This window comes from Mustelus asterias, chromosome 24 (assembly GCF_964213995.1).
Source record: "Mustelus asterias chromosome 24, sMusAst1.hap1.1, whole genome shotgun sequence".
Taxonomy (NCBI): domain Eukaryota; kingdom Metazoa; phylum Chordata; class Chondrichthyes; order Carcharhiniformes; family Triakidae; genus Mustelus; species Mustelus asterias.
In genome coordinates this window covers 44,845,017-44,870,469 of record NC_135824.1, presented here as the reverse complement: position 1 = coordinate 44,870,469, position 25,453 = coordinate 44,845,017, and the positions used below count along the sequence as shown (strand labels likewise).

General features: G+C 52.4%; 3 non-coding genes and 4 pseudogenes across 3 annotated transcripts; all 7 read right to left on the bottom strand.

Annotated features, from left to right (window-relative positions):
* Nucleotides 1–1,089: 1,089 nt before the first annotated feature.
* LOC144511542 (U2 spliceosomal RNA) lies at nucleotides 1,090–1,267 on the bottom strand (annotated as a pseudogene).
* A 6,018-nt stretch (nucleotides 1,268–7,285) lies between these two features.
* Nucleotides 7,286–7,476, bottom strand: LOC144511625 (U2 spliceosomal RNA). Its single transcript, XR_013500872.1, has one exon. It is a non-coding gene; the product is annotated as a U2 spliceosomal RNA (small nuclear RNA).
* Nucleotides 7,477–9,124: 1,648 nt separating this feature from the next.
* Nucleotides 9,125–9,302, bottom strand: LOC144511541 (U2 spliceosomal RNA; annotated as a pseudogene).
* Nucleotides 9,303–15,320: 6,018 nt separating this feature from the next.
* Nucleotides 15,321–15,511, bottom strand: LOC144511624 (U2 spliceosomal RNA). Its single transcript, XR_013500871.1, has one exon. It is a non-coding gene; the product is annotated as a U2 spliceosomal RNA (small nuclear RNA).
* Nucleotides 15,512–17,159: 1,648 nt separating this feature from the next.
* LOC144511540 (U2 spliceosomal RNA) lies at nucleotides 17,160–17,337 on the bottom strand (annotated as a pseudogene).
* Nucleotides 17,338–23,355: 6,018 nt separating this feature from the next.
* On the bottom strand, nucleotides 23,356–23,546 carry LOC144511623 (U2 spliceosomal RNA). Its single transcript, XR_013500870.1, has one exon. It is a non-coding gene; the product is annotated as a U2 spliceosomal RNA (small nuclear RNA).
* A 1,648-nt stretch (nucleotides 23,547–25,194) lies between these two features.
* Nucleotides 25,195–25,372, bottom strand: LOC144511539 (U2 spliceosomal RNA; annotated as a pseudogene).
* Between the last annotated feature and the right edge of the window lie 81 nt (nucleotides 25,373–25,453).

Genomic DNA, 25,453 nt, shown 5'->3' with positions numbered 1-25,453 from the left:
GTTGCCTGGAGTCCTGTTCTTGTCAGAGATTAAACAGCAACTCTGTTCCAAAGATCCAAAGGCTGTATACTTAAAGGAATTCTGCTAGCCCAAGTCTCGGTCGTGTGATATGAGTTTCGGGACGTTAAACAAGGTCCTCTTGTTGAAACCATTGTGTTAGAACAATTAGCCATGAGGTCATTAGCACCATTATTGGAGATGAAGACCTGCGAACTGCTCTTTGTTTGAAGTTGGCTTGGGCAGACAGACTGTCTTTTGGACTATTGTGTTCACTTGCTTAGAGTGTTTAAGTGATGCAAAGAGTCATGATGTGGAGATGCCGGCGTTGGACTGGGGTAAACACAGTAAGGAGTCTAACAACACCAGGTTAAAGTCCAACAGGCTTATTTGGCAGCAAACGCCACTAGCATTCGGAGCGCTGCTCCTTCGTCGGGTGAGTGGGAGATCTGCAAACAAACAGCTCCTGTCTGGAGACAAGAGTAGATATCTGTAATAGACAATGACAGATAGTGTGACATGAAGCCAAGATCCCGGTTGAGGCACACATGAGGACGGCCTCAACCGGGATCTTGGCTTCATGTCACACTATCTGTAACTTGTAAAATCTGACTGGCTGTCCTGTCTGGAGACAATACACATCTCTTTAACCTGTGCTTAATTCTCTCTCCAGTCACATTGTGTGTACCTTTAAGACTTGATTAGCTGTAAAGACTCGCGTCCCAATCATTATTCATGATTCTGTAAACTGAGTTTGTGTCTTGCGATGCCCTGTGTTGCTGTTTGTTAGCAGGTCTCCCACTCACCTGACGAAGGAGCAGCGCTCGGAAAGCTAGTGGCGTTTGCTACCAAACAAAATAAGCCTGTTGGACTTTAACCTGGTGTTGTTAGACTCCTTACTGTGTTTACCCCAGTCCAACGCTGGCATCTCCACATCATGGATACCAAATAAACCCTGTTGGACTTTAACTCGGTGATGTGAGACTTCTTACTGTGCCCGCCCCAGCCACCCCGGTGCAAAGCGGGCACCTCCACATCAGAGTGAGTTTGTGCGAGAGCTGTTTTTGAAGTTTGAGAATGTCCCCAGAAAGGGGGTGGTGCACCGTTCCCGGAGATACTGCAATACCGGGCCGATACGTGGAGTGGACGGAGCAAGCCCCTATTCCATCTCCCTGCTCCAAAAATCAATTTAATATATGGTCCCCAGATAAGGGACGTATCAGATATTAAACTGATAAGAACAGATTTTTTATTTTTATTTCAAAAATATACTTTATTCACACAAAAAAAAACTCTCCAATAAAACATTGCAAAATTACAGATCCAAAAGTCATAAACAGTGTAAAAAAGAATCATTTTTACAGTACAATACCGTGCTCATTTACAAAAACATTACATTTCGTTACATTTCATTTCTTAAAACTATATACATACGTCAGAGTTTACTGTGTGCCGTTGTTTTTCAGGTTGGCACACAGTTACGCGGGCCGAGGGTATTCTGCAGTTACCCGGCCCTCGGTCTGCCTCGGTTGAGACGCTTTACACGGTGGCCTTTCCCCATTGTGCCTTGGCGGCGGCTGCCCCAAGCTTGAGCGCGTCCCTGAGCACGTAGTCCTGGACCTTGGAATGTGCCAGTCTGCAACACTCGGTCGAGGACAATTCTTTCAGCTGGAAGATCAGCAAGTTTCGGGCGGACCAAAGCGCGTCCTTCACCGAGTTGATGACCCTCCAGCAGCGGTTGATATTTGTTTCGGTGTGCGTTCCCGGAAACAGCCTGTAGAGCACAGAGTCCTGCGTCACCGAGCTGCCCGGGACGAACCGCGACAAATACCACTGCATCTCGTTCCAGACCTTCTTTGCAAAGGCACATTCCACAAGGAGGTGTGCCACCGTCTCATCAGCCCCGCAGCTGCTTCGAGGGCAGCGTGCGGTGAGGTTGAGACCCCGGGCGTGCATAAAGGATCTGACGGGGAGTGCCCTTCTCACCACCAGCCAAGCCAGGTCTTGGTGCTTGTTTGTGAGTTCTGGTGATGAGGCATTCTGCCAAATGACATTGACAGTCCGCTCAGGGAACCATCCGACAGGATCTGCCGTCTCCTTTTCTCTCAGGGCTTCAAGGACATTACGTGCTGACCACTGCTTGATAGCCATGTGGTCAAAGGTGTGTTTCCGGAAGAATTTCTCCACGAAGGACAGGTGCTGCGGTACGGTCCAACTACTTGGAGCGTTCCGCGGCAATGTGGCCAGACCCATCCTCCGCAACACTTGGGACAGGTAGAACCTCAAAGAATAGTGGCACTTGCTGTTACTGTACCGAGGATCTACACACAGCTTGATGCAGCTGCACACAAAGGTGGCCATCAGGATGAGGGCGGCGTTGGGAACGTTTTTCCCTCCGTTCTCTGGAGATTTGTGCATCGCCTCCCTGCGGACACGATCCATCTTTGATCTCCAGATGAACTTGAAGATGGCCCGGGTCACTGCTGCTGCGCAGGACTTGGGGAGAGGCCACACCTGCGCCACGTACAACAACACGGACAGAACCTCGCACCGGATCACAAGGTTCTTCCCAGTAATGGAGAGGGAGCGTTGCTCCCACAATCCCAATTTTTGTTTGGCTTTGGCGATGCGCTCCTCCCAGTTTTTGGCGCATGCCCCTGCCGCTCCGAACCATATCCCCAGCACCTTGAGGTAGTCTACCCTAATGGTGAAGGGGACAAAGGATGTGTCAGGCCAGTTCCCAAAGAACATGGCCTCACTCTTACCCTGGTTGACTTTGGCTCGAGGGGTCCGAGCAGAAAACAGCCACGTCATCCATGTAGAGGGAAGCTTTGACTTGCGTCCCTCCGCTGCCTGGGATTGTAACCCCTTTGATGCCTGGGTCGCTTCTGAGGGCCTCGGCAAAGGGTTCAATGCAACACACAAAAAGGACGGAGGAGAGAGGGCAGCCCTGCCTGACTCCAGACCTGATTTGAAACGTATCTGATTCCCACCCATTGATTGAAACTGCGCTACTGATGTCTGTGTAGAGCAGTTGGATCCAATTGCAGATTCCCTCCCCAAATCCCATTTTGGAGAGCACATCCATCATGTAGCTGTGCGATATTCTGTCAAACGCCTTCTCCTGGTCTAGACTGATGAGGCAGGTGTCCACCTGCCTGTCCTGCACCTAGGCGATCGTATCCCTGAGTAGCGCGAGGCTATCAGAGATCTTCCTGCCGGGTACAGCACAGGTTTGATCAGGATGGATCACTGACCCCAGAGCAGACTTGACCCGGTTGGCGATGACCTTGGCCAGAATCTTGTAACCCACATTCAATAGTGAAATAGGTCTCCAATTTCTAATTTCTTCCCTTGCCCCCTTCTGCTTGTAGATGAGGGTAATGATGCCTTTCCTCATGGATTCTGACATGCTGCCTTCCAGAAGCATACTCTCGTATACTTCCAGGAGGTCCGGGTCCGTCAAGTCCCACAACGCCGAGTAAAACTCAGCCGGTAAGCCGTCGCTACCGGGAGTTTTACCCTTCTGAAGGGACTCGACTGCCTTTGTCAGCTCATCCAGAGCTACCGGTCTGTCCAGGCTCTCCCGCTCGCCGTCGTCCAAGACTTGCGTGATAGACGACAGGAAAGACTGGGAGGCCGTGCTGTCTGTTGGCTTCAGGTCGTACAGTCCGGCATAGAAGGATATGCAAATCCTCAGAATGTCAGACTGCGATGACCCTACAGAGCCATCTTCTTCCTTCAGGCTTGTGATCACTGCGGTTTCTCTGTGCACCTTCTGGAAGAAGAAGCGCGAGCACGTTTCGTCCTGCTCCACGGAGCGGACCCTGGACCGGAAGATAACCTTGGAGGCCTCCGAGGCAAAGAGCGAGGCTTGCTGGCTCTTCACCTCCCGGAGGTCCTCCTTGACATCAACCCCCATCGACTGCAGTTGGAGTAGCTCCTGCATGCTTTTCTGGAGTCGGGACATTTCCCCCCGTCTCTCCCTGGCCTTCTGAACCCCTTTTCGGGTAAAGAACCCCTTGATGTTGCCCTTGATGGTTTCCCACCAGAGCGATGGAGACTTAGGGCGGCACGGTAGCACAGTGGTTAGCACTGCTGCTTCACAGCTCCAGGGTCCTGGGTTCGATTCCCGGCTCAGGTCACTGTCTGTGTGGAGTTTGCACATTCTCCTCGCGTCTGCGTGGGTTTCCTCCGGGTGCTCCGGTTTCCTCCCACAGTCCAAAGATGTGCGGGTTAGGTTGATTGGCCAGGTTAAAAAAAAAAAATTGCCCCTTAGAGTCCTGAGATGCGTTGGTTAGAAGGATTAGCGGGTAAATATATGGGGGTAGGGCCTGGGTGGGATTGTGGTCGGTGCAGACTCGATGGGCTGAGTGGCCTCCTTCTGCACTGTAGGGTTTCTATGATTTCTATAATTCAAAGAAGAGTTTCACGGTTCTCCAACCGTGGTAAACCCTCTTGAGTTCCTCGAGGTTCTCTGGGGTCAACAGTTCTACATTAAGCTTCCAGGACCCCCTGCCCACTTTCTGGTTTTCCTCCAGCTGACAGTCTGCCAGCAGGAGGCAGTGGTCAGAGAAGAACACCGGCTTGACGTCGGTGGACCTGACCGTGAGCGCGCGGGACGCAAACATGAAGTCGATCCTGGAGCGGACAGACCCGTCTGGCCGCGACCACGTGTATCTACGCTGCCCTCCGTCTGCTTGGTCGCTGAAGACGTCGAGCAGCTTGGCATCTTTGACTGTTTCCAGCAGGGCTCTGGACGTAGCGTCCAGTTTACTTTCGGCCCTGTTGGATCGGCCGGCCTTGTCAATGATACAGTTAAAGTCCCCACCCAGTATGATTGGCCTGGAGGTGGTGAGTAGCAGTGGCAGCTGTTCAAAAGGTGCCAGCCGCTCGGTCTTGACGGCCGGGGCATACACATTAATCAGCCTGAGAGGGCAGTTTTTGTACGTGATGTCTGCTACGAGGAGGCGTCCTCCCACCACCTCCTTAACTTCGGAGACGGTGAAGTCGCCCCCCCGCAGCAGAATGCCTAGGCCGGATGAACGGCAGTCGTTCCCACCTGACCAGATGGACGGTCCGTGGGACCACACACTCGACCAGCGCCTGTAGTTGCTGAGGTGTGGTATTCCACACTCCTGCAGGAACAGCAGGTCGGCCTTGACCTTGGCCAGGTAGGACAAGCTGGCCGCACATCTCAGACTATCTTTAACACTGCGAACATTTAAAGATGCAAACTTTAAAGACATTTTAATGTTTAAAAGGTTTGTCAGTTCTTACGTGTCCTTCAGTCAGCCTCTTCCAGGTGCTGCATTCCTGTGGCGCTGACGAAATTCTGCAGGGCTGAGGTAGCAGTCCGACCCTGCCTCAGGTCCCCGACCACGACTGGGTGACATGGTCGGTGTCGTGTAGCCCTCGGTTGGTGCCGGGCTTGCGGGCCGATCTCCGCCTTGGGCGTCGTCGGTGTCCTCGTTCCTGTTGTCCGGGGTTTGGGGGGGCCTCGGCCGCACTGCTGTATCCGTCGGCTGGATGGTCCCCGGCTGCTTTCTGGTCGTTGGTCCGAGTCCATTGTGGTTCTCGTGCCGCTTTTCTAATGCGCCGTTTGATGCTTTGTCGGCTGCCCGCTTTCTTTTCCTCGTCTGAGGAGACGTCGTCCCTGGAGACCCTGGCTGCGCAGGATTTCCTTTTCTGGGTGCTTTTCTTTTTCTTTACCACCTGCCAGGGGCCCTCGGGATCTCCGTTCTCCTGCTCCATGTCCTCTGCGCCCTCTGCTGGTGGTGGTGTGGATGTGTCGTCATCCTGCTGCACTGGGGGGCTCCACCTTTGCTTCAGAAGCTTTCTCCGTGCCAGCTTCTTTTGCGGTGGGCTTCTTGTTCCCTGAGGCGGCAGGAGCACTCGCCTTCCTCGCTCCGCCTCTGGTGATCTGGGCGTAAGTGACCTTCCGCTTGGGGCAGACTCTGTAAACATGGCCAGTCTCCCCACACAGGTTGCAACATTTGCTGTCTTTGCACTCGTCGGTCGAGTGCCCCTCCTTCAGGCAGTTTCTGCAGACGGTGACGCTGCAGCTCGCGGCAAAATGGCCGGTTTTGCCACAGTTGCGGCACAGTCGTGGCTGGCCCGTGTAGTACAGGAAGCCTCGATTCCCTCCGATGGCAAAATTGGAGGGCGGGTGCAGAAGGCCTCCCTTGGGGTCAGTCTTCAGGGTGACTCTCATCTGCCTTTTACAGGTCCATATTCCATACTGGTCCATGACGTCCACGCTCTCTCCCTTCACCTCCACGTACCGGGAGAGGAACGTCAGCACATCAGCCGCAGGGACGTAGTGGTTATACATATGGAATGTGATAACCCGGTTCCGCTGGGACGGCATGGTGAACAGGGGCTCCGCCGTCAGGATAGAGAGGGGCCCCTCTTTGCCTTTCTCCTTCACCGCTGTCAGGAGCTTGACGCATCCTGACAGGCTTCTGAAGCTGATATCCACGTGCGGCGGCTTGCTGTACTCAGCCACACCGTAGATGTCTGCTGCTTGGAATCCGCAGCACTCGAACAATACCTTCTTCACGAGGTAATCGCGGCCCACAGGTGAGCCTCCTCCCGAAGGCTTCACCCGGATGGTGTTGGGCTGCCTTTGGCCTGTAGCTTTCAGAGCAGCTGCAGCCATAGCTCGAAAACACTGAGTCTTACTGTACCGGCGTTAGGTCCAAGCCAGAGGCTTGAAACCAGCATAAAGATCCACCAGTAGCAGCAGAGCTCAAGTGTTGCAGACGGTCGTCTGCCGGTCGTCCGACGCCTGCTTCTTCAATCCACAATCCCCATCGAAACTCGATAGCTCCTTGCGAAATCCGAGCTCTTGGCTTTGATCATACACTTGATCTTAGCCAAAAGGCCGAGAAGATTAAACTGATAAGAACAGATACTACACTTGATCTTAGCCAAAAGGATCCGTGAGTTTGTGTCTTGAGATGCCCTGTGTTGCTGTTTGTTAGCAGATCTCCCACTCACCTGACGAAGGAGCAGCGCTCGGAAAGCTAGTGGCGTTTGCTACCAAACAAAATAAGCCTGTTGGACTTTAACCTGGTGTTGTTAGACTCCTTACTGCGTTTACCCCAGTCCAACGCTGGCATCTCCACATCATGGATACCAAATAAACCCTGTTGGACTTTAACTTGGTGATGTGAGACTTCTCACTGTGCCCGCCCCAGCCACCCCGGTGCAAAGCGGGCACCTCCACGTCAGAGTGAGTTTGTGCGAGAGCTGTTTTTGAAGTTTGAGAATGTCCCCAGAAAGGGGGTGGTGCACCGTTCCCGGAGATACTGCAATACCGGGCCGATACGTGGAGTGGACGGAGCAAGCCCCTATTCCATCTCCCTGCTCCAAAAATCAATTTAATATATGGTCCCCAGATAAGGGACGTATCAGATATTAAACTGATAAGAACAGATACTACACTTGATCTTAGCCAAAAGGCCGAGAAGCGATGCCGGTGCTGCTCTTGACTCGCCCAATTGTCATATGCCTTCCCTCTTTGACAACAGGCTGACACCATTCAAACACTTACACATATAAGCACTCTCAGCTGCACTCTTGGCTTCTTTCGCCCAGCCTTTCTCATTGCAACACACAAGTTGCCTTTTCTCCCCTTTTTCACCGCCACTGCATCACAGTTATGTAGATGGCCCCGTACTCCACCAATCACTTACCAGAGGGTTGTGCCTATTCACATCTACGTCACTGTCAAGGCGCTGCTCTGCAACAAGCTTTTGAAAACAGTTGCGTGTTTTGCAGGCCGTGAGTGAGAATGCAGCAACCGACTGTGCCCATACAATACTTGCAGCACCAAAGGAGGCCGTTTGGCCTGTCCTGTCTGTGCCAGCTCTCTGCAAGAGCAACTCCCTTGGTGCCAGTCGCCCTACAAATACTTTACCTTCAGATAATTCATTATCTTTTGAAAGGCAACGCTTGACACTGCTGCCCGCACACTCGCAGGCACAGTGCATTGCACATTCTAACTACTTCCTCCTCTCCTCACCTCGCTTCTGTTGCCTGGAGTCCTGTTCTTGTCAGAGATTAAACAGCAACTCTGTTCCAAAGATCCAAAGGCTGTATACTTAAAGGAATTCTGCTAGCCCAAGTCTCGGTCGTGTGATATGAGTTTCGGGACGTTAAACAAGGTCCTCTTGTTGAAACCATTGTGTTAGAACAATTAGCCATGAGGTCATTAGCACCATTATTGGAGATGAAGACCTGCGAACTGCTCTTTGTTTGAAGTTGGCTTGGGCAGACAGACTGTCTTTTGGACTATTGTGTTCACTTGCTTAGAGTGTTTAAGTGATGCAAAGAGTCATGATGTGGAGATGCCGGCGTTGGACTGGGGTAAACACAGTAAGGAGTCTAACAACACCAGGTTAAAGTCCAACAGGCTTATTTGGCAGCAAACGCCACTAGCATTCGGAGCGCTGCTCCTTCGTCGGGTGAGTGGGAGATCTGCAAACAAACAGCTCCTGTCTGGAGACAAGAGTAGATATCTGTAATAGACAATGACAGATAGTGTGACATGAAGCCAAGATCCCGGTTGAGGCACACATGAGGACGGCCTCAACCGGGATCTTGGCTTCATGTCACACTATCTGTAACTTGTAAAATCTGACTGGCTGTCCTGTCTGGAGACAATACACATCTCTTTAACCTGTGCTTAATTCTCTCTCCAGTCACATTGTGTGTACCTTTAAGACTTGATTAGCTGTAAAGACTCGCGTCCCAATCATTATTCATGATTCTGTAAACTGAGTTTGTGTCTTGCGATGCCCTGTGTTGCTGTTTGTTAGCAGGTCTCCCACTCACCTGACGAAGGAGCAGCGCTCGGAAAGCTAGTGGCGTTTGCTACCAAACAAAATAAGCCTGTTGGACTTTAACCTGGTGTTGTTAGATTCCTTACTGTGTTTACCCCAGTCCAACGCTGGCATCTCCACATCATGGATACCAAATAAACCCTGTTGGACTTTAACTCGGTGATGTGAGACTTCTTACTGTGCCCGCCCCAGCCACCCCGGTGCAAAGCGGGCACCTCCACATCAGAGTGAGTTTGTGCGAGAGCTGTTTTTGAAGTTTGAGAATGTCCCCAGAAAGGGGGTGGTGCACCGTTCCCGGAGATACTGCAATACCGGGCCGATACGTGGAGTGGACGGAGCAAGCCCCTATTCCATCTCCCTGCTCCAAAAATCAATTTAATATATGGTCCCCAGATAAGGGACGTATCAGATATTAAACTGATAAGAACAGATTTTTTATTTTTATTTCAAAAATATACTTTATTCACACAAAAAAAAACTCTCCAATAAAACATTGCAAAATTACAGATCCAAAAGTCATAAACAGTGTAAAAAAGAATCATTTTTACAGTACAATACCGTGCTCATTTACAAAAACATTACATTTCGTTACATTTCATTTCTTAAAACTATATACATACGTCAGAGTTTACTGTGTGCCGTTGTTTTTCAGGTTGGCACACAGTTACGCGGGCCGAGGGTATTCTGCAGTTACCCGGCCCTCGGTCTGCCTCGGTTGAGACGCTTTACACGGTGGCCTTTCCCCATTGTGCCTTGGCGGCGGCTGCCCCAAGCTTGAGCGCGTCCCTGAGCACGTAGTCCTGGACCTTGGAATGTGCCAGTCTGCAACACTCGGTCGAGGACAATTCTTTCAGCTGGAAGATCAGCAAGTTTCGGGCGGACCAAAGCGCGTCCTTCACCGAGTTGATGACCCTCCAGCAGCGGTTGATATTTGTTTCGGTGTGCGTTCCCGGAAACAGCCTGTAGAGCACAGAGTCCTGCGTCACCGAGCTGCCCGGGACGAACCGCGACAAATACCACTGCATCTCGTTCCAGACCTTCTTTGCAAAGGCACATTCCACAAGGAGGTGTGCCACCGTCTCATCAGCCCCGCAGCTGCTTCGAGGGCAGCGTGCGGTGAGGTTGAGACCCCGGGCGTGCATAAAGGATCTGACGGGGAGTGCCCTTCTCACCACCAGCCAAGCCAGGTCTTGGTGCTTGTTTGTGAGTTCTGGTGATGAGGCATTCTGCCAAATGACATTGACAGTCCGCTCAGGGAACCATCCGACAGGATCTGCCGTCTCCTTTTCTCTCAGGGCTTCAAGGACATTACGTGCTGACCACTGCTTGATAGCCATGTGGTCAAAGGTGTGTTTCCGGAAGAATTTCTCCACGAAGGACAGGTGCTGCGGTACGGTCCAACTACTTGGAGCGTTCCGCGGCAATGTGGCCAGACCCATCCTCCGCAAGACTTGGGACAGGTAGAACCTCAAAAAATAGTGGCACTTGCTGTTACTGTACCGAGGATCTACACACAGCTTGATGCAGCTGCACACAAAGGTGGCCATCAGGATGAGGGCGGCGTTGGGAACGTTTTTCCCTCCGTTCTCTGGAGATTTGTGCATCGCCTCCCTGCGGACACGATCCATCTTTGATCTCCAGATGAACTTGAAGATGGCCCGGGTCACTGCTGCTGCGCAGGACTTGGGGAGAGGCCACACCTGCGCCACGTACAACAACACGGACAGAACCTCGCACCGGATCACAAGGTTCTTCCCAGTAATGGAGAGGGAGCGTTGCTCCCACAATCCCAATTTTTGTTTGGCTTTGGCGATGCGCTCCTCCCAGTTTTTGGCGCATGCCCCTGCCGCTCCGAACCATATCCCCAGCACCTTGAGGTAGTCTACCCTAATGGTGAAGGGGACAAAGGATGTGTCAGGCCAGTTCCCAAAGAACATGGCCTCACTCTTACCCTGGTTGACTTTGGCTCGAGGGGTCCGAGCAGAAAACAGCCACGTCATCCATGTAGAGGGAAGCTTTGACTTGCGTCCCTCCGCTGCCTGGGATTGTAACCCCTTTGATGCCTGGGTCGCTTCTGAGGGCCTCGGCAAAGGGTTCAATGCAACACACAAAAAGGACGGAGGAGAGAGGGCAGCCCTGCCTGACTCCAGACCTGATTTGAAACGTATCTGATTCCCACCCATTGATTGAAACTGCGCTACTGATGTCTGTGTAGAGCAGTTGGATCCAATTGCAGATTCCCTCCCCAAATCCCATTTTGGAGAGCACATCCATCATGTAGCTGTGCGATATTCTGTCAAACGCCTTCTCCTGGTCTAGACTGATGAGGCAGGTGTCCACCTGCCTGTCCTGCACCTAGGCGATCGTATCCCTGAGTAGCGCGAGGCTATCAGAGATCTTCCTGCCGGGTACAGCACAGGTTTGATCAGGATGGATCACTGACCCCAGAGCAGACTTGACCCGGTTGGCGATGACCTTGGCCAGAATCTTGTAACCCACATTCAATAGTGAAATAGGTCTCCAATTTCTAATTTCTTCCCTTGCCCCCTTCTGCTTGTAGATGAGGGTAATGATGCCTTTCCTCATGGATTCTGACATGCTGCCTTCCAGAAGCATACTCTCGTATACTTCCAGGAGGTCCGGGTCCGTCAAGTCCCACAACGCCGAGTAAAACTCAGCCGGTAAGCCGTCGCTACCGGGAGTTTTACCCTTCTGAAGGGACTCGACTGCCTTTGTCAGCTCATCCAGAGCTACCGGTCTGTCCAGGCTCTCCCGCTCGCCGTCGTCCAAGACTTGCGTGATAGACGACAGGAAAGACTGGGAGGCCGTGCTGTCTGTTGGCTTCAGGTCGTACAGTCCGGCATAGAAGGATATGCAAATCCTCAGAATGTCAGACTGCGATGACCCTACAGAGCCATCTTCTTCCTTCAGGCTTGTGATCACTGCGGTTTCTCTGTGCACCTTCTGGAAGAAGAAGCGCGAGCACGTTTCGTCCTGCTCCACGGAGCGGACCCTGGACCGGAAGATAACCTTGGAGGCCTCCGAGGCAAAGAGCGAGGCTTGCTGGCTCTTCACCTCCCGGAGGTCCTCCTTGACATCAACCCCCATCGACTGCAGTTGGAGTAGCTCCTGCATGCTTTTCTGGAGTCGGGACATTTCCCCCCGTCTCTCCCTGGCCTTCTGAACCCCTTTTCGGGTAAAGAACCCCTTGATGTTGCCCTTGATGGTTTCCCACCAGAGCGATGGAGACTTAGGGCGGCACGGTAGCACAGTGGTTAGCACTGCTGCTTCACAGCTCCAGGGTCCTGGGTTCGATTCCCGGCTCAGGTCACTGTCTGTGTGGAGTTTGCACATTCTCCTCGCGTCTGCGTGGGTTTCCTCCGGGTGCTCCGGTTTCCTCCCACAGTCCAAAGATGTGCGGGTTAGGTTGATTGGCCAGGTTAAAAAAAAAAAATTGCCCCTTAGAGTCCTGAGATGCGTTGGTTAGAAGGATTAGCGGGTAAATATATGGGGGTAGGGCCTGGGTGGGATTGTGGTCGGTGCAGACTCGATGGGCTGAGTGGCCTCCTTCTGCACTGTAGGGTTTCTATGATTTCTATAATTCAAAGAAGAGTTTCACGGTTCTCCAACCGTGGTAAACCCTCTTGAGTTCCTCGAGGTTCTCTGGGGTCAACAGTTCTACATTAAGCTTCCAGGACCCCCTGCCCACTTTCTGGTTTTCCTCCAGCTGACAGTCTGCCAGCAGGAGGCAGTGGTCAGAGAAGAACACCGGCTTGACGTCGGTGGACCTGACCGTGAGCGCGCGGGACGCAAACATGAAGTCGATCCTGGAGCGGACAGACCCGTCTGGCCGCGACCACGTGTATCTACGCTGCCCTCCGTCTGCTTGGTCGCTGAAGACGTCGAGCAGCTTGGCATCTTTGACTGTTTCCAGCAGGGCTCTGGACGTAGCGTCCAGTTTACTTTCGGCCCTGTTGGATCGGCCGGCCTTGTCAATGATACAGTTAAAGTCCCCACCCAGTATGATTGGCCTGGAGGTGGTGAGTAGCAGTGGCAGCTGTTCAAAAGGTGCCAGCCGCTCGGTCTTGACGGCCGGGGCATACACATTAATCAGCCTGAGAGGGCAGTTTTTGTACGTGATGTCTGCTACGAGGAGGCGTCCTCCCACCACCTCCTTAACTTCGGAGACGGTGAAGTCGCCCCCCCGCAGCAGAATGCCTAGGCCGGATGAACGGCAGTCGTTCCCACCTGACCAGATGGACGGTCCGTGGGACCACACACTCGACCAGCGCCTGTAGTTGCTGAGGTGTGGTATTCCACACTCCTGCAGGAACAGCAGGTCGGCCTTGACCTTGGCCAGGTAGGACAAGCTGGCCGCACATCTCAGACTATCTTTAACACTGCGAACATTTAAAGATGCAAACTTTAAAGACATTTTAATGTTTAAAAGGTTTGTCAGTTCTTACGTGTCCTTCAGTCAGCCTCTTCCAGGTGCTGCATTCCTGTGGCGCTGACGAAATTCTGCAGGGCTGAGGTAGCAGTCCGACCCTGCCTCAGGTCCCCGACCACGACTGGGTGACATGGTCGGTGTCGTGTAGCCCTCGGTTGGTGCCGGGCTTGCGGGCCGATCTCCGCCTTGGGCGTCGTCGGTGTCCTCGTTCCTGTTGTCCGGGGTTTGGGGGGGCCTCGGCCGCACTGCTGTATCCGTCGGCTGGATGGTCCCCGGCTGCTTTCTGGTCGTTGGTCCGAGTCCATTGTGGTTCTCGTGCCGCTTTTCTAATGCGCCGTTTGATGCTTTGTCGGCTGCCCGCTTTCTTTTCCTCGTCTGAGGAGACGTCGTCCCTGGAGACCCTGGCTGCGCAGGATTTCCTTTTCTGGGTGCTTTTCTTTTTCTTTACCACCTGCCAGGGGCCCTCGGGATCTCCGTTCTCCTGCTCCATGTCCTCTGCGCCCTCTGCTGGTGGTGGTGTGGATGTGTCGTCATCCTGCTGCACTGGGGGGCTCCACCTTTGCTTCAGAAGCTTTCTCCGTGCCAGCTTCTTTTGCGGTGGGCTTCTTGTTCCCTGAGGCGGCAGGAGCACTCGCCTTCCTCGCTCCGCCTCTGGTGATCTGGGCGTAAGTGACCTTCCGCTTGGGGCAGACTCTGTAAACATGGCCAGTCTCCCCACACAGGTTGCAACATTTGCTGTCTTTGCACTCGTCGGTCGAGTGCCCCTCCTTCAGGCAGTTTCTGCAGACGGTGACGCTGCAGCTCGCGGCAAAATGGCCGGTTTTGCCACAGTTGCGGCACAGTCGTGGCTGGCCCGTGTAGTACAGGAAGCCTCGATTCCCTCCGATGGCAAAATTGGAGGGCGGGTGCAGAAGGCCTCCCTTGGGGTCAGTCTTCAGGGTGACTCTCATCTGCCTTTTACAGGTCCATATTCCATACTGGTCCATGACGTCCACGCTCTCTCCCTTCACCTCCACGTACCGGGAGAGGAACGTCAGCACATCAGCCGCAGGGACGTAGTGGTTATACATATGGAATGTGATAACCCGGTTCCGCTGGGACGGCATGGTGAACAGGGGCTCCGCCGTCAGGATAGAGAGGGGCCCCTCTTTGCCTTTCTCCTTCACCGCTGTCAGGAGCTTGACGCATCCTGACAGGCTTCTGAAGCTGATATCCACGTGCGGCGGCTTGCTGTACTCAGCCACACCGTAGATGTCTGCTGCTTGGAATCCGCAGCACTCGAACAATACCTTCTTCACGAGGTAATCGCGGCCCACAGGTGAGCCTCCTCCCGAAGGCTTCACCCGGATGGTGTTGGGCTGCCTTTGGCCTGTAGCTTTCAGAGCAGCTGCAGCCATAGCTCGAAAACACTGAGTCTTACTGTACCGGCGTTAGGTCCAAGCCAGAGGCTTGAAACCAGCATAAAGATCCACCAGTAGCAGCAGAGCTCAAGTGTTGCAGACGGTCGTCTGCCGGTCGTCCGACGCCTGCTTCTTCAATCCACAATCCCCATCGAAACTCGATAGCTCCTTGCGAAATCCGAGCTCTTGGCTTTGATCATACACTTGATCTTAGCCAAAAGGCCGAGAAGATTAAACTGATAAGAACAGATACTACACTTGATCTTAGCCAAAAGGATCCGTGAGTTTGTGTCTTGAGATGCCCTGTGTTGCTGTTTGTTAGCAGATCTCCCACTCACCTGACGAAGGAGCAGCGCTCGGAAAGCTAGTGGCGTTTGCTACCAAACAAAATAAGCCTGTTGGACTTTAACCTGGTGTTGTTAGACTCCTTACTGCGTTTACCCCAGTCCAACGCTGGCATCTCCACATCATGGATACCAAATAAACCCTGTTGGACTTTAACTTGGTGATGTGAGACTTCTCACTGTGCCCGCCCCAGCCACCCCGGTGCAAAGCGGGCACCTCCACGTCAGAGTGAGTTTGTGCGAGAGCTGTTTTTGAAGTTTGAGAATGTCCCCAGAAAGGGGGTGGTGCACCGTTCCCGGAGATACTGCAATACCGGGCCGATACGTGGAGTGGACGGAGCAAGCCCCTATTCCATCTCCCTGCTCCAAAAATCAATTTAATATATGGTCCCCAGATAAGGGACGTATCAGATATTAAACTGATAAGAACAGATACTACACTTGATCTTAGCCAAAAGGCCGAGAAGCGATGCCGGTGCTGCTCTTGACTCGCCCAATTGTCATATGCCTTCCCTCTTTGACAACAGGCTGACACCATTCAAACACTTACACATATAAGCACTCTCAGCTGCACTCTTGGCTTCTTTCGCCCAGCCTTTCTCATTGCAACACACAAGTTGCCTTTTCTCCCCTTTTTCACCGCCACTGCATCACAGTTATGTAGATGGCCCCGTACTCCACCAATCACTTACCAGAGGGTTGTGCCTATTCACATCTACGTCACTGTCAAGGCGCTGCTCTGCAACAAGCTTTTGAAAACAGTTGCGTGTTTTGCAGGCCGTGAGTGAGAATGCAGCAACCGACTGTGCCCATACAATACTTGCAGCACCAAAGGAGGCCGTTTGGCCTGTCCTGTCTGTGCCAGCTCTCTGCAAGAGCAACTCCCTTGGTGCCAGTCGCCCTACAAATACTTTACCTTCAGATAATTCATTATCTTTTGAAAGGCAACGCTTGACACTGCTGCCCGCACACTCGCAGGCACAGTGCATTGCACATTCTAACTACTTCCTCCTCTCCTCACCTCGCTTCTGTTGCCTGGAGTCCTGTTCTTGTCAGAGATTAAACAGCAACTCTGTTCCAAAGATCCAAAGGCTGTATACTTAAAGGAATTCTGCTAGCCCAAGTCTCGGTCGTGTGATATGAGTTTCGGGACGTTAAACAAGGTCCTCTTGTTGAAACCATTGTGTTAGAACAATTAGCCATGAGGTCATTAGCACCATTATTGGAGATGAAGACCTGCGAACTGCTCTTTGTTTGAAGTTGGCTTGGGCAGACAGACTGTCTTTTGGACTATTGTGTTCACTTGCTTAGAGTGTTTAAGTGATGCAAAGAGTCATGATGTGGAGATGCCGGCGTTGGACTGGGGTAAACACAGTAAGGAGTCTAACAACACCAGGTTAAAGTCCAACAGGCTTATTTGGCAGCAAACGCCACTAGCATTCGGAGCGCTGCTCCTTCGTCGGGTGAGTGGGAGATCTGCAAACAAACAGCTCCTGTCTGGAGACAAGAGTAGATATCTGTAATAGACAATGACAGATAGTGTGACATGAAGCCAAGATCCCGGTTGAGGCACACATGAGGACGGCCTCAACCGGGATCTTGGCTTCATGTCACACTATCTGTAACTTGTAAAATCTGACTGGCTGTCCTGTCTGGAGACAATACACATCTCTTTAACCTGTGCTTAATTCTCTCTCCAGTCACATTGTGTGTACCTTTAAGACTTGATTAGCTGTAAAGACTCGCGTCCCAATCATTATTCATGATTCTGTAAACTGAGTTTGTGTCTTGCGATGCCCTGTGTTGCTGTTTGTTAGCAGGTCTCCCACTCACCTGACGAAGGAGCAGCGCTCGGAAAGCTAGTGGCGTTTGCTACCAAACAAAATAAGCCTGTTGGACTTTAACCTGGTGTTGTTAGACTCCTTACTGTGTTTACCCCAGTCCAACGCTGGCATCTCCACATCATGGATACCAAATAAACCCTGTTGGACTTTAACTCGGTGATGTGAGACTTCTTACTGTGCCCGCCCCAGCCACCCCGGTGCAAAGCGGGCACCTCCACATCAGAGTGAGTTTGTGCGAGAGCTGTTTTTGAAGTTTGAGAATGTCCCCAGAAAGGGGGTGGTGCACCGTTCCCGGAGATACTGCAATACCGGGCCGATACGTGGAGTGGACGGAGCAAGCCCCTATTCCATCTCCCTGCTCCAAAAATCAATTTAATATATGGTCCCCAGATAAGGGACGTATCAGATATTAAACTGATAAGAACAGATTTTTTATTTTTATTTCAAAAATATACTTTATTCACACAAAAAAAAACTCTCCAATAAAACATTGCAAAATTACAGATCCAAAAGTCATAAACAGTGTAAAAAAGAATCATTTTTACAGTACAATACCGTGCTCATTTACAAAAACATTACATTTCGTTACATTTCATTTCTTAAAACTATATACATACGTCAGAGTTTACTGTGTGCCGTTGTTTTTCAGGTTGGCACACAGTTACGCGGGCCGAGGGTATTCTGCAGTTACCCGGCCCTCGGTCTGCCTCGGTTGAGACGCTTTACACGGTGGCCTTTCCCCATTGTGCCTTGGCGGCGGCTGCCCCAAGCTTGAGCGCGTCCCTGAGCACGTAGTCCTGGACCTTGGAATGTGCCAGTCTGCAACACTCGGTCGAGGACAATTCTTTCAGCTGGAAGATCAGCAAGTTTCGGGCGGACCAAAGCGCGTCCTTCACCGAGTTGATGACCCTCCAGCAGCGGTTGATATTTGTTTCGGTGTGCGTTCCCGGAAACAGCCTGTAGAGCACAGAGTCCTGCGTCACCGAGCTGCCCGGGACGAACCGCGACAAATACCACTGCATCTCGTTCCAGACCTTCTTTGCAAAGGCACATTCCACAAGGAGGTGTGCCACCGTCTCATCAGCCCCGCAGCTGCTTCGAGGGCAGCGTGCGGTGAGGTTGAGACCCCGGGCGTGCATAAAGGATCTGACGGGGAGTGCCCTTCTCACCACCAGCCAAGCCAGGTCTTGGTGCTTGTTTGTGAGTTCTGGTGATGAGGCATTCTGCCAAATGACATTGACAGTCCGCTCAGGGAACCATCCGACAGGATCTGCCGTCTCCTTTTCTCTCAGGGCTTCAAGGACATTACGTGCTGACCACTGCTTGATAGCCATGTGGTCAAAGGTGTGTTTCCGGAAGAATTTCTCCACGAAGGACAGGTGCTGCGGTACGGTCCAACTACTTGGAGCGTTCCGCGGCAATGTGGCCAGACCCATCCTCCGCAACACTTGGGACAGGTAGAACCTCAAAGAATAGTGGCACTTGCTGTTACTGTACCGAGGATCTACACACAGCTTGATGCAGCTGCACACAAAGGTGGCCATCAGGATGAGGGCGGCGTTGGGAACGTTTTTCCCTCCGTTCTCTGGAGATTTGTGCATCGCCTCCCTGCGGACACGATCCATCTTTGATCTCCAGATGAACTTGAAGATGGCCCGGGTCACTGCTGCTGCGCAGGACTTGGGGAGAGGCCACACCTGCGCCACGTACAACAACACGGACAGAACCTCGCACCGGATCACAAGGTTCTTCCCAGTAATGGAGAGGGAGCGTTGCTCCCACAATCCCAATTTTTGTTTGGCTTTGGCGATGCGCTCCTCCCAGTTTTTGGCGCATGCCCCTGCCGCTCCGAACCATATCCCCAGCACCTTGAGGTAGTCTACCCTAATGGTGAAGGGGACAAAGGATGTGTCAGGCCAGTTCCCAAAGAACATGGCCTCACTCTTACCCTGGTTGACTTTGGCTCGAGGGGTCCGAGCAGAAAACAGCCACGTCATCCATGTAGAGGGAAGCTTTGACTTGCGTCCCTCCGCTGCCTGGGATTGTAACCCCTTTGATGCCTGGGTCGCTTCTGAGGGCCTCGGCAAAGGGTTCAATGCAACACACAAAAAGGACGGAGGAGAGAGGGCAGCCCTGCCTGACTCCAGACCTGATTTGAAACGTATCTGATTCCCACCCATTGATTGAAACTGCGCTACTGATGTCTGTGTAGAGCAGTTGGATCCAATTGCAGATTCCCTCCCCAAATCCCATTTTGGAGAGCACATCCATCATGTTGCTGTGCGATATTCTGTCAAACGCCTTCTCCTGGTCTCGACTGATGAGGCAGGTGTCCACCTGCCTGTCCTGCACCTAGGCGATCGTATCCCTGAGTAGCGCGAGGCTATCAGAGATCTTCCTGCCGGGTACAGCACAGGTTTGATCAGGATGGATCACTGACCCCAGAGCAGACTTGACCCGGTTGGCGATGACCTTGGCCAGAATCTTGTAACCCACATTCAATAGTGAAATAGGTCTCCAATTTCTAATTTCTTCCCTTGCCCCCTTCTGCTTGTAGATGAGGGTAATGATGCCTTTCCTCATGGATTCTGACATGCTGCCTTCCAGAAGCATACTCTCGTATACTTCCAGGAGGTCCGGGTCCGTCAAGTCCCACAACGCCGAGTAAAACTCAGCCGGTAAGCCGTCGCTACCGGGAGTTTTACCCTTCTGAAGGGACTCGACTGCCTTTGTCAGCTCATCCAGAGCTACCGGTCTGTCCAGGCTCTCCCGCTCGCCGTCGTCCAAGACTTGCGTGATAGACGACAGGAAAGACTGGGAGGCCGTGCTGTCTGTTGGCTTCAGGTCGTACAGTCCGGCATAGAAGGATATGCAAATCCTCAGAATGTCAGACTGCGATGACCCTACAGAGCCATCTTCTTCCTTCAGGCTTGTGATCACTGCGGTTTCTCTGTGCACCTTCTGGAAGAAGAAGCGCGAGCACGTTTCGTCCTGCTCCACGGAGCGGACCCTGGACCGGAAGATAACCTTGGAGGCCTCCGAGGCAAAGAGCGAGGCTTGCTGGCTCTTCACCTCCCGGAGGTCCTCCTTGACATCAACCCCCATCGACTGCAGTTGGAGTAGCTCCTGCATGCTTTTCTGGAGTCGGGACATTTCCCCCCGTCTCTCCCTGGCCTTCTGAACCCCTTTTCGGGTAAAGAACCCCTTGATGTTGCCCTTGATGGTTTCCCACCAGAGCGATGGAGACTTAGGGCGGCACGGTAGCACAGTGGTTAGCACTGCTGCTTCACAGCTCCAGGGTCCTGGGTTCGATTCCCGGCTCAGGTCACTGTCTGTGTGGAGTTTGCACATTCTCCTCGCGTCTGCGTGGGTTTCCTCCGGGTGCTCCGGTTTCCTCCCACAGTCCAAAGATGTGCGGGTTAGGTTGATTGGCCAGGTTAAAAAAAAAAAATTGCCCCTTAGAGTCCTGAGATGCGTTGGTTAGAAGGATTAGCGGGTAAATATATGGGGGTAGGGCCTGGGTGGGATTGTGGTCGGTGCAGACTCGATGGGCTGAGTGGCCTCCTTCTGCACTGTAGGGTTTCTATGATTTCTATAATTCAAAGAAGAGTTTCACGGTTCTCCAACCGTGGTAAACCCTCTTGAGTTCCTCGAGGTTCTCTGGGGTCAACAGTTCTACATTAAGCTTCCAGGACCCCCTGCCCACTTTCTGGTTTTCCTCCAGCTGACAGTCTGCCAGCAGGAGGCAGTGGTCAGAGAAGAACACCGGCTTGACGTCGGTGGACCTGACCGTGAGCGCGCGGGACGCAAACATGAAGTCGATCCTGGAGCGGACAGACCCGTCTGGCCGCGACCACGTGTATCTACGCTGCCCTCCGTCTGCTTGGTCGCTGAAGACGTCGAGCAGCTTGGCATCTTTGACTGTTTCCAGCAGGGCTCTGGACGTAGCGTCCAGTTTACTTTCGGCCCTGTTGGATCGGCCGGCCTTGTCAATGATACAGTTAAAGTCCCCACCCAGTATGATTGGCCTGGAGGTGGTGAGTAGCAGTGGCAGCTGTTCAAAAGGTGCCAGCCGCTCGGTCTTGACGGCCGGGGCATACACATTAATCAGCCTGAGAGGGCAGTTTTTGTACGTGATGTCTGCTACGAGGAGGCGTCCTCCCACCACCTCCTTAACTTCGGAGACGGTGAAGTCGCCCCCCCGCAGCAGAATGCCTAGGCCGGATGAACGGCAGTCGTTCCCACCTGACCAGATGGACGGTCCGTGGGACCACACACTCGACCAGCGCCTGTAGTTGCTGAGGTGTGGTATTCCACACTCCTGCAGGAACAGCAGGTCGGCCTTGACCTTGGCCAGGTAGGACAAGCTGGCCGCACATCTCAGACTATCTTTAACACTGCGAACATTTAAAGATGCAAACTTTAAAGACATTTTAATGTTTAAAAGGTTTGTCAGTTCTTACGTGTCCTTCAGTCAGCCTCTTCCAGGTGCTGCATTCCTGTGGCGCTGACGAAATTCTGCAGGGCTGAGGTAGCAGTCCGACCCTGCCTCAGGTCCCCGACCACGACTGGGTGACATGGTCGGTGTCGTGTAGCCCTCGGTTGGTGCCGGGCTTGCGGGCCGATCTCCGCCTTGGGCGTCGTCGGTGTCCTCGTTCCTGTTGTCCGGGGTTTGGGGGGGCCTCGGCCGCACTGCTGTATCCGTCGGCTGGATGGTCCCCGGCTGCTTTCTGGTCGTTGGTCCGAGTCCATTGTGGTTCTCGTGCCGCTTTTCTAATGCGCCGTTTGATGCTTTGTCGGCTGCCCGCTTTCTTTTCCTCGTCTGAGGAGACGTCGTCCCTGGAGACCCTGGCTGCGCAGGATTTCCTTTTCTGGGTGCTTTTCTTTTTCTTTACCACCTGCCAGGGGCCCTCGGGATCTCCGTTCTCCTGCTCCATGTCCTCTGCGCCCTCTGCTGGTGGTGGTGTGGATGTGTCGTCATCCTGCTGCACTGGGGGGCTCCACCTTTGCTTCAGAAGCTTTCTCCGTGCCAGCTTCTTTTGCGGTGGGCTTCTTGTTCCCTGAGGCGGCAGGAGCACTCGCCTTCCTCGCTCCGCCTCTGGTGATCTGGGCGTAAGTGACCTTCCGCTTGGGGCAGACTCTGTAAACATGGCCAGTCTCCCCACACAGGTTGCAACATTTGCTGTCTTTGCACTCGTCGGTCGAGTGCCCCTCCTTCAGGCAGTTTCTGCAGACGGTGACGCTGCAGCTCGCGGCAAAATGGCCGGTTTTGCCACAGTTGCGGCACAGTCGTGGCTGGCCCGTGTAGTACAGGAAGCCTCGATTCCCTCCGATGGCAAAATTGGAGGGCGGGTGCAGAAGGCCTCCCTTGGGGTCAGTCTTCAGGGTGACTCTCACCTGCCTTTTACAGGTCCATATTCCATACTGGTCCATGACGTCCACGCTCTCTCCCTTCACCTCCACGTACCGGGAGAGGAACGTCAGCACATCAGCCGCAGGGACGTAGTGGTTATACATATGGAATGTGATAACCCGGTTCCGCTGGGACGGCATGGTGAACAGGGGCTCCGCCGTCAGGATAGAGAGGGGCCCCTCTTTGCCTTTCTCCTTCACCGCTGTCAGGAGCTTGACGCATCCTGACAGGCTTCTGAAGCTGATATCCACGTGCGGCGGCTTGCTGTACTCAGCCACACCGTAGATGTCTGCTGCTTGGAATCCGCAGCACTCGAACAATACCTTCTTCACGAGGTAATCGCGGCCCACAGGTGAGCCTCCTCCCGAAGGCTTCACCCGGATGGTGTTGGGCTGCCTTTGGCCTGTAGCTTTCAGAGCAGCTGCAGCCATAGCTCGAAAACACTGAGTCTTACTGTACCGGCGTTAGGTCCAAGCCAGAGGCTTGAAACCAGCATAAAGATCCACCAGTAGCATCAGAGCTCAAGTGTTGCAGACGGTCGTCTGCCGGTCGTCCGACGCCTGCTTCTTCAATCCACAATCCCCATCGAAACTCGATAGCTCCTTGCGAAATCCGAGCTCTTGGCTTTGATCATACACTTGATCTTAGCCAAAAGGCCGAGAAGATTAAACTGATAAGAACAGATACTACACTTGATCTTAGCCAAAAGGATCCGTGAGTTTGTGTCTTGAGATGCCCTGTGTTGCTGTTTGTTAGCAGATCTCCCACTCACCTGACGAAGGAGCAGCGCTCGGAAAGCTAGTGGCGTTTGCTACCAAACAAAATAAGCCTGTTGGACTTTAACCTGGTGTTGTTAGACTCCTTACTGCGTTTACCCCAGTCCAACGCTGGCATCTCCACATCATGGATACCAAATAAACCCTGTTGGACTTTAACTTGGTGATGTGAGACTTCTCACTGTGCCCGCCCCAGCCACCCCGGTGCAAAGCGGGCACCTCCACGTCAGAGTGAGTTTGTGCGAGAGCTGTTTTTGAAGTTTGAGAATGTCCCCAGAAAGGGGGTGGTGCACCGTTCCCGGAGATACTGCAATACCGGGCCGATACGTGGAGTGGACGGAGCAAGCCCCTATTCCATCTCCCTGCTCCAAAAATCAATTTAATATATGGTCCCCAGATAAGGGACGTATCAGATATTAAACTGATAAGAACAGATACTACACTTGATCTTAGCCAAAAGGCCGAGAAGCGATGCCGGTGCTGCTCTTGACTCGCCCAATTGTCATATGCCTTCCCTCTTTGACAACAGGCTGACACCATTCAAACACTTACACATATAAGCACTCTCAGCTGCACTCTTGGCTTCTTTCGCCCAGCCTTTCTCATTGCAACACACAAGTTGCCTTTTCTCCCCTTTTTCACCGCCACTGCATCACAGTTATGTAGATGGCCCCGTACTCCACCAATCACTTACCAGAGGGTTGTGCCTATTCACATCTACGTCACTGTCAAGGCGCTGCTCTGCAACAAGCTTTTGAAAACAGTTGCGTGTTTTGCAGGCCGTGAGTGAGAATGCAGCAACCGACTGTGCCCATACAATACTTGCAGCACCAAAGGAGGCCGTTTGGCCTGTCCTGTCTGTGCCAGCTCTCTGCAAGAGCAACTCCCTTGGTGCCAGTCGCCCTACAAATACTTTACCTTCAGATAATTCATTATCTTTTGAAAGGCAACGCTTGACACTGCTGCCCGCACACTCGCAGGCACAGTGCATTGCACATTCTAACTACTTCCTCCTCTCCTCACCTCGCTTCTGTTGCCTGGAGTCCTGTTCTTGTCAGAGATTAAACAGCAACTCTGTTCCAAAGATCCAAAGGCTGTATACTTAAAGGAATTCTGCTAGCCCAAGTCTCGGTCGTGTGATATGAGTTTCGGGACGTTAAACAAGGTCCTCTTGTTGAAACCATTGTGTTAGAACAATTAGCCATGAGGTCATTAGCACCATTATTGGAGATGAAGACCTGCGAACTGCTCTTTGTTTGAAGTTGGCTTGGGCAGACAGACTGTCTTTTGGACTATTGTGTTCACTTGCTTAGAGTGTTTAAGTGATGCAAAGAGTCATGATGTGGAGATGCCGGCGTTGGACTGGGGTAAACACAGTAAGGAGTCTAACAACACCAGGTTAAAGTCCAACAGGCTTATTTGGCAGCAAACGCCACTAGCATTCGGAGCGCTGCTCCTTCGTCGGGTGAGTGGGAGATCTGCAAACAAACAGCTCCTGTCTGGAGACAAGAGTAGATATCTGTAATAGACAATGACAGATAGTGTGACATGAAGCCAAGATCCCGGTTGAGGCACACATGAGGACGGCCTCAACCGGGATCTTGGCTTCATGTCACACTATCTGTAACTTGTAAAATCTGACTGGCTGTCCTGTCTGGAGACAATACACATCTCTTTAACCTGTGCTTAATTCTCTCTCCAGTCACATTGTGTGTACCTTTAAGACTTGATTAGCTGTAAAGACTCGCGTCCCAATCATTATTCATGATTCTGTAAACTGAGTTTGTGTCTTGCGATGCCCTGTGTTGCTGTTTGTTAGCAGGTCTCCCACTCACCTGACGAAGGAGCAGCGCTCGGAAAGCTAGTGGCGTTTGCTACCAAACAAAATAAGCCTGTTGGACTTTAACCTGGTGTTGTTAGACTCCTTACTGTGTTTACCCCAGTCCAACGCTGGCATCTCCACATCATGGATACCAAATAAACCCTGTTGGACTTTAACTCGGTGATGTGAGACTTCTTACTGTGCCCGCCCCAGCCACCCCGGTGCAAAGCGGGCACCTCCACATCAGAGTGAGTTTGTGCGAGAGCTGTTTTTGAAGTTTGAGAATGTCCCCAGAAAGGGGGTGGTGCACCGTTCCCGGAGATACTGCAATACCGGGCCGATACGTGGAGTGGACGGAGCAAGCCCCTATTCCATCTCCCTGCTCCAAAAATCAATTTAATATATGGTCCCCAGATAAGGGACGTATCAGATATTAAACTGATAAGAACAGATTTTTTATTTTTATTTCAAAAATATACTTTATTCACACAAAAAAAAACTCTCCAATAAAACATTGCAAAATTACAGATCCAAAAGTCATAAACAGTGTAAAAAAGA